The sequence below is a fragment of the Drosophila sulfurigaster genome, chromosome 2R (assembly GCF_023558435.1).
Source record: "Drosophila sulfurigaster albostrigata strain 15112-1811.04 chromosome 2R, ASM2355843v2, whole genome shotgun sequence".
Lineage (NCBI taxonomy): Eukaryota > Metazoa > Arthropoda > Insecta > Diptera > Drosophilidae > Drosophila > Drosophila sulfurigaster.
In genome coordinates this window covers 27110803-27119672 of record NC_084882.1, presented here as the reverse complement: position 1 = coordinate 27119672, position 8870 = coordinate 27110803, and the positions used below count along the sequence as shown (strand labels likewise).

The 8870-nt window shown below is 38.0% G+C and overlaps 1 protein-coding gene across 1 annotated transcript in view; it reads left to right on the top strand.

Moving 5' to 3' along the window:
- The first annotated feature begins 931 nt into the window (after nt 1-931).
- LOC133835870 (protein tincar) overlaps nt 932-8870 on the top strand; it is a 43939-nt gene continuing 36000 nt past the window's right edge. Inside the window, 1 exon segment of the mRNA XM_062266008.1 lies at nt 932-957. The gene's annotated coding sequence lies outside the window, so the exon portion shown is untranslated.

Here is an 8870-nt window from a genome sequence, read left to right as displayed (position 1 = left end):
AGAAAATGGGGAAAACAAATTGAACAGCATTTTTCAACTGTCAGCAGTTTAAGCTGATGGCAGCAGCAAACAGCGACCCAAGTAGCAACAAGAACTGAGCTTCCTTCCCTCTCCCATTCCCCCCCTCAACAGTGCCCCGTGGTTATGCCCCCCAGTTGGGCTGGCAGCCAACGCCTTTTTTTTGTGGCGGTTCATTTGGCAGCATCGTCAATAATACGGACATAAGTATACAATGTTCTATTAGGGGAAGCATGATGGGCGAAAAGGAGGGGAAGGGGAGGAGAAGAGGCGAGTGGTAACTGCTTTTTATGTCGATTTCATAAAGTTTTTGATTTAACGCTCTGTGTAGCGGCTGGGGTCATAAATTCTAACCATTGGCTTCCTAATGGCAGTCGGAAGTGTCCTCTGGGTTCAGCATTAGCTGGGTCATTATTTTGATACTCTGTACTTAGTAAGTAGTGGGTATAATGAACAATAGGTAGATCAGCATCGAAAGAAAACATAAGAAATGTTTATTACAGGGTATACAACAGTCGGTAGGTGAATCAAAGTAGCTGCAACTTGAGTACAGGGTATTAAGCTGTCCAATCAAGTGCGCATTTACAGCGTTTTCTTGTTTGTCTTTTCTATTTGCTGCTATTATTATGATGCCATTTTTGACACTCGATAAAGTCAATAAACAAAATGGACAAAGCATTATGTGTGGGTTGCTCTCTTTGCTTTTGCTTTCTTTTTTCGGCAGGCGGACATAGCAATTGTGTGTGGCGGGTGGGCATGGCAGTTAACGCTGTCGCACAGCATTTTAATTGGAGGAATCGTTTTGGCTCTTTGGCCTTTTAGTTATTTGATTGCGCATACGATTCGCAGTTGCTTTATAAATCAATTCGATATTTAATAATTTTTCCCTCTCTCTTGATTCTTTTATTTGCAGAGCTCAGCATCACATATATTGAATTGGTAAGCTTTGACTTTCATTTATTAAACACTTCTTTTTTTTATTTATTTTTTAATTTGAGAAATTGGCAATTCGTAATTGCCATTGGAATTCAATTAGCCGGCAAAGTTCGAAAACGTTAATTGAATGCAAAAAAAAAAGAGAAAAATTGATTTTTATTGAAGAAATATGTGCAAAAAGTGAGAGATATTTTAATGCATTCGAAATGTCAAAATCGCATTCGTTTGAAATGCGTCGATGCATGCGATTTATTGCTCGATAATTAATAAGCGTAATTTCATATGTACATATGTATAAAGCAAGAGTCAATTTACTGGCTAATGAGACACTTACTCAGTTGTTAGTTTGTGCAAGTGCTGGAATTTCATTAAATTGAATTAGAAGTGTAACAGAAACTGTTTATTTCACTAAATATGAATATATAGAAAAAAAGGAACATAATACAGAGTGGAAAGTGTTGCACTTAGTGAGTGTGTGATATGTTTATGCTTGAAATAAATACAACTAAAGAAGCTTTTAAAATGTATCTCAACCGCAGAAGTGACAATAAAAAAGAGCGTAAAATGTGCAAAGCCTGAAAAGGCAACAAAATGGCTGCCAGCGCCATTTTTAAATCCGACTCTGTTAGTGACTTGCTGCGTGTGTCGTTCTGTGTGTGTTTGTGTCTTTGTGTTTGTTTTTGTTTTAGAGTTGGTGTGGCCCATTTTAAATGCAGTTTGTTGAACTTTGGCTATGCAATTTGTATTACTAATGCTAAAAGCAAACAAAAGCGGGCCATCAGCCCAGGGCAAGCTGCGAAGGAGAAGGAGAAGGGAGGAGGGAGAGAGAAGAAAGGAAGATGAAGTGGGAGGCGGCAGAGAAACGTTAGTAGAGCTTGCAGCGAGCCAATGAGTCGAATGATTTGGCCAATTGAAATGCTGCTCTGCAGCAGTTGCCTCCAGATGCTAGCAATAATTCACTTTTGGATGGCTAAGCCATGGACAAACCTCGAGTTAAAGTGTAGGAGCGAGGAAGTGAGGGGGCGACCTGCAGCTAAGGATTAAATATGCAGTGCAAGTCCGAGTTTCGGAAGCGGCTGAGTCACAACGGCAGCAGCAGCAGCTGGAGAGAAGCTTAAACTTCAAGTTGAATACGAGATGTCAGCAGCCAAAACAACAACAATAGAAACCATGACAACAGTAAAACAAAAACAACAACAACAACAACAACAACAACCATGGCAACTACATAGAAGAAATATATATGAACAAAAAACTTGCCTTAAAATGCGTTCATGTGTAAAAATGTGCCAGTGTTTTTGTATTTTGGCCGTAAACAAAGCGGGGGAAACCCAAACGAAGAACATAAGAGAAACTTCTTCTTCTTCATCTTCTTGCTCTTGTGCTACAACTTCTTGTTCTTCTTCTTCTTCAGTTGGTTCCTGTTGTGTTAAAAACTAGGCGAAAAGGTAAAAATTTTCTATAAAGTGAAAAGAAACAAGTGAAACGCCTTAACACTTGGCGAACACACACTCTTTCGCACTCTCTCTCTCTCTTTCTTACATGCTCTTGCTGTCTCTTTCACGGCAATAGACTTCAATGGTTCAGTAGATCCTTTCAGTTTTTGTGCTGAAGTGCTATTGGGCTTTTTTTTTCGCTGCCGTTTGAGTGTGTTTCTGGGTGGCAGTTAACACGAAGACAGGCATAAAAAACTAGAACTTAAGGCAAAAACCTATGCAAGAATGTGGCACAGCTAAGTGAAAATGTGGCTAAGGAATGCCATGTACTCGCAGATACCCTAAAGAAAACTATGTGGATCGATAATGCAAAATTGAATAGCAAATTTTAAAGTGTGAAAGTTGAAAGTTATTATTGAATAAAATTTTAGCTAAAGTAATTGAATTTTTATAAGTTTATTCTAATCGAAAGGCAAAACTATAGCAAGAAAATTATTCTCAGAAAATGTGAAACAAATCTGCAATTAAAGGACTTACAAACATGACAACTTATTATTATTAAATTATCAAAAATGTTAGGAGAAAAATATGTGAGCAGTTAAAGTAATTGAATTTTGTTATTCTCTGTTTGTTTTAATCGAAGCAAGAAAATTATTCTTTGAAAGTCAACTGAAATTTAACGATTTACAAATATTACAAAATTTTGTTATTTAATTTAATTATTCAGTTCATCAGTTAATTGTAATTTCAAGCTAAATTCAAAGTTAATATTATATAAATTAAAATTATATACTATCAGCAAAAGCATTTAGAGAAATTTTAAAAGTGAGAATTTGAAGCGAACTAAGTTCTATCCAGTTCACATTACAAATTATTATTATTCAATCATGTTATAGAAATTTGAACGCAGTTATTTCATAAATGACTCATCCAAAGTGTAATTCGAAGTGAATGCAGTTTTATCGAATTCACATTATAAATTATTTTTAATTTTTAATCATATTACATAAATTTGATCACAGGTATTTCATAACTCACTCTCATCCACTGTGTGTAATTCGAAGTGACTTAAGTTTTATAAATTATTATTATTCAATCATGTTATAGAAATTTAAACACAGTTACTTCATAAATGACTCATCCAATATTTGTAAATTAAAGCGAATGAAATTTTATCGAATTCACATTATCAATTTTTATTACCAAATCACCAAAAGTTTTTAGGGGAATTGATAAACAGTTACTTCATTAATGGGTCTAATCCAATAGTTGTAATTCGATGCGAACTTTTGCGTTGAGTTTAATGTGCAGTCAGCTTGTAGGCCACAGCAAAACGCCTAAGTCATGCTTAAGACTTAAAGGTTAAAGTTGGTTTTCTCAATTCCATTGTAGAACCCGAAAGTTTCGCAATGTTCAGCTGAGCATGCGAGGCGAGAGGCGGGAGGCGTGACAATGTTGTTGGGGCAACAGGCGACGACAACAAGTCATAAAATACGCAGCACAACAAGGCAAACCGCAGGACGAGAGGGACAGGGACAGGGACACAGGACAGACAGAAATTGGTACAGTTGAGTGCACAAAATGCCCACAAAATGGTTGACGTCTTTCAGTGTTGTTGTTGTTCTTGTTGTTGTTGCTCGTTTCCGGTTTCATGTGGCATGTGTCACCACAGCAAAAGGCACAGCCAAAAATCTTCGTATTGCAATTGTATGTTTGGGGCAGCAGCAGCAGAGAAAAAGGGAAATGCTTTCGCTCACAATGGAAATGCATTTTCACAAATTCCATTTATTTGAGATGAATGAAAATCCTTTTAAAGCCAAACACCCAGCTACCCATTCTCTACTACTAGTTTCCAGTTAGCAGTTGCCAGTTACAACAATGCTAACCATTAATAATACAAAAACGCTTGCACAAATTGAGCATGGCCAGAAAAGTTTTTCCCTCTCTTGTGCTGTGCAGCAGTGAACGTAAAAAGTGGCCTATAAATTATTACTCCCCGAAAAATGTTTGCACACTTTTACAGCGCAGTTTATAAATTGACCATAAAACTGGGACAATATAAAGACACGATGCCTGGGCATGCAAGCAAGGCACAACAATATAAAACAATACAATAAATTCGAACATGAAACTATGCAAAGAAGAGTATGTATATGACTAAGAGTTTCGCTTTATAAAAGTTGAAAATATAGCAATGCGATTCATATTTATTAGTGCAGTAAATTCAAATTTCTATGAAATTCTTTTAAATTTAAAACCAATATAAATAAATAACAAATTCACATACTTAACGAATGCTAAACACTTTGGGCTAGAACAATGTTATTTTAGCTGTAACAACAGACAAGTTGAGAAATTAAGTATACGCACATCCAATTTGCACTTCAGGCAATACCGCAAGGGTTTTTGATTAAAGCACACATTGCTTATCAAGTTTCATATAAACTCCTGCTTTAATTGCTTGCTTAACTTTAACTCGAAACTGACTTTAATGATGGAGGCGTAACTTGCTGGTTTCATGTGCTAAATAAATTAATTGCATGCGGTCATTTTTCTCTCATTCGCCAGCCTAAATAAATAAATAGGAATAATAAATAAACGTTAAGTCGCCGTTGGACTCGTTTAATTACCCTCTACCCATTAAAAAGCTGGCAAAAAAAAAGAGTGTATCATTAGCTCATTAGAGGATTTTATGTACTGAGGAGTATCTTTGCCTCGGACGTTCTCACTCGCAATTATTACGAATGTGTTGATTAGAGAGGAAAAATTACAAGTAAAAGTACTTGGCAAACAAACGAATTATTTATTTTCACAAATGCACACATACTTCTCTCCACTCCACTTCACTCTTTTGCCCATCATTTGCTGCGGCCAAACTGGCCGTGAGTGTGTGAGTCGCAAATTGTTTGCTTTAACCCTGCCTTGTCCTTGCCTTTTGCCTTGCATTAATTTTAATAGAAGCATTTGGCATTTGTGTTGTTGCTGCCGTCGTTGATTGTTTGATTTTCATTTGCCTAAATTGTTTGCTTGGCATTTCTCCATTTTCTATTTTCCATTTGTCTGATTAATTGCCAATCATAAATCACTACAATGATTTTTTACCCTTTTATTTTTTTGTGCACGAATTTATTTTCACCTGACGCTGACAGTTGAGTCATTTTTTTTTTGGAATACACTAACTTTGGGTAGCATGAATTTTTAAGAAGTTGGAAGGAGTTGATCTAGAGCTTAACTCAAGGTATTCTTTTAATATTCCTTCAGTCTCTAAGCGTATTTAATATTCGTTTAGTCCATTTTTTCTATGTGTGAGATCGATATAAATGTATTTGTAGATTAACTTTTAGATTTAACCTTTTTCCCTCGATTATATTCATATTTTTTGCTCGTGTTTTGTCTTGTGACTTGGTTTATTCCACTCTGCTGCTCCTCGGCTGCTTGGTTGCTCAGTTGCTTTGCCCTTCCATATGGCAGCAAATAAATATTTTATATGCTCAACTCAATATGGCGGCTGTCGTGCCGCCATTTTGCCATTCGCCATATTTCATTTCCGCTTGTCGTTGCCTTTGTTTGTTTTGTTGTTGTTTTTGCCGTTTGCTGTTAGCTGTTTGCTGCTGCAAAACTCAATTATTTATGCATGTCACGTCATTTTCGGCTAACCAGCAGCAACAACAACAACAACAACGTGAACAACGAGAAAAACAACAACAATTGAGTTGGGTAAAAGGAAAATTTGCGCAGAAATTCAAATGTCACTGGCAAAGCTGCGGCAACTTTTCTTCTTCTGATATATTTTTGGCCAACATTTTTGCAGCTGCCTCTAATGTGTGTTCAGTTAGGTAGGCGTGGCAGCTAGGTAGGCGCTGCTTATTAGATTGCGAGCATTTTTTTCTCTTTCTCTCGTTTTTTTTGGGTGTTGCGTGTGTTTGTGTGTGAGTAATGCCTTTGGCTAGATTTATGGCATGAGTCGCAGATTCTGTCCAGGCATGTTGTAGGTTGTAGGTGGCCTAGGTGGCCACACGTGCTGCACGTTGAAGGCAATTGAATTGTAATTTTCGTATATGACATTTTCATTTTTATGTCGTCGTCGCCGCACACATAATTTTTCATTTCTTGTAGGGATTTGCGATGCTTTGACTTTCGGGCTGGCCGCACGTCGCAAAATCTTACAACACAATTAAAAATTGTGGGACATTGCAGCTGTTTGGTCAAAGCTGTCAATCAGTTGGTCAATCATCAATCAACTGATTTTGCTGGTTGTCATTTAAAGCTACTCTTTAAAGCTTCTATGCTGTAGTATATCAAGTATACGCCGCGTGAATACACAAATTGCATTTTATTTTCGATTGGCAATAAATTTGATATAAATTTCACAAAATTAAATCCACTCACTGGCTTAATAACAACCACAATAAAATTTAATATTAAACAAGAGAGCGAGAAAAAAAAAAGAAAAGGAAATCCAAGCGGCGTTGACTTCAATGAAGCGTTAAATTGAATTGTTGTCGCTGTTGTAGCCACATTTATTGCTGTTGTGTGTTTTTTTTCCGATGTTGTTGTTGTTCTGGCCCCCCGCGAAGCCCCCTCGCGCTCAATTACCCTAGAGTCTGCAGTCTATCTAGTGAAATGTTATTACATTATTTGCAATTTGCCAAACAGTTGAAGATGCCACCAAGAGAGAGAGAGAGAGAGAGAGAGAGAGAGAGAGAGAGTAAGCGGTTCGTTTTACGACCATGCAAATGGAACGAGCAGAGTTCCCCTAGGGGGCAGCAAAAGGGGAGAGACACATTGTAATCAAGTCATAAATTGCTCAATGCGCCGGACCGGAACTTAAACAGCGTTCAACCCGTTGCCTAACAACAAAATGGAGCTACTTTTGGCCAGCACGTGCCTTACTTACACACTGGCACACCCATTCACATAAAAACCACCCACACACACACACACAAGCACATCCATACAGAGAGCAAGCTGCAGCCTATAGATTTATCACAGGGCAGTATCCTTCGCTTTGCCTTTCAATAAGAAGGGATTAGGTTTTAAAGTAAACTACAAACGACGAGACTTCTGCGTTCGCCTGCGTCGTCCCAAAAGCCAATAAAAAGCACAGATCGCATATCTGTGTTGCCAAGACTCTTAACCCGCCCCCGAGCTGGCGATAAGTGTTATATTCAACTGCCAGCTGTGATTCTCTAAAAAAGTTTCATGTTACCAAAAAGAACGTGTCCCATTCACTGCGTCTCTGCCTCCGCCTTCGCCTTCCGCCTCCATAAATGGCGTCTTTTGCCATTGCCTTTTTTCTCTCTTCTTATTACTTGTGTGTGTGTGCGATTCAGTTATAAATTTACTTATCACAATGTGCCGCCGATAAGAAGGTAAAATTTGTCCGCCTTAAACTGCTGCAGCTTGAGTACTTCTCGCTTAAGCTCTGCCTTGTACCCTGTTCATATCAAATGCACTTCAAGTGGGTATGCCTACTGCAATCGATTTTATTCTTTCTGAACTCAGACTACAACTAACCACACTCGGTTTTTACAGGGTATACAAATCACGCTGACTTGCTGAAAAACTTTCAACTTCAAACAATAAACTTGCTGCGTGGCATGCAGTGAATACGATTTTTTGGTTTTCTTTTGCGCTTTTTTGTTTGCTTCGGTTTTTGTTAAGGTTAAGGCAAATTATGTGCAACATGCGGAAGGGCATGGGAGGCACTGTGCCACATGCCACATGCCACTTGCCAGTTGCCATATACCGCATGGCTCATGACTCATTCACTCCCATAGCCAACGTTAACGGCACTTAACTTTCGCACTTTGAAAGATGTTTGCTGAGTTTTAAGCTTTAGCTTCATATAATTTTCATAAGGCCAAGTGGAAGAATTTGGTACTCACAAACATTTTGTTCAAACGTCGCCGTCGTCGTCGCCTCAAGTGGCGTTGGCCAACCAAGCGGTAATTCTGACAGCCTCCCAGAGTGGCGACTCGGGGGAGGGGCGAAGTGGCAGCGATGTGGCTTAAGCGTGGGATGCGGCAATGCAGAGCGGAGGGAGGGGAGAGGGGGAACACTCTCTGCAAAATGCCACAACCAACCAACCTCAAGTGAATCAAGTGAATTTATTTTTGCCTTTTTGGATTTCGTCATTTGGAGTATATATCATAAGCAGCATAATTTGATTGGAAAACTCGACGATGTAATGGAGGTTTTACATACACTCGAGTGTATTTTCTTTTTCATATATTGTAAAAGCATATTGTGTGTATAATTTATGGCGTAGGCCACTTCATTTCAAAGTCTACTGTCTCATTTTTAAATTGAATATGAAGTTTTAAGTGGTAAAGCAGAAATTGTGGCGTTTCTTTTCATATGTTTTAACCTATAGTATTTTATAGTTGTTATAAACAAGGGAGAAATCTACAGTCGAGTGTGATCTATCAGATATCCGCTATCCATTTTGTATAAAATCAAGTTAGTGCAGTATTATTC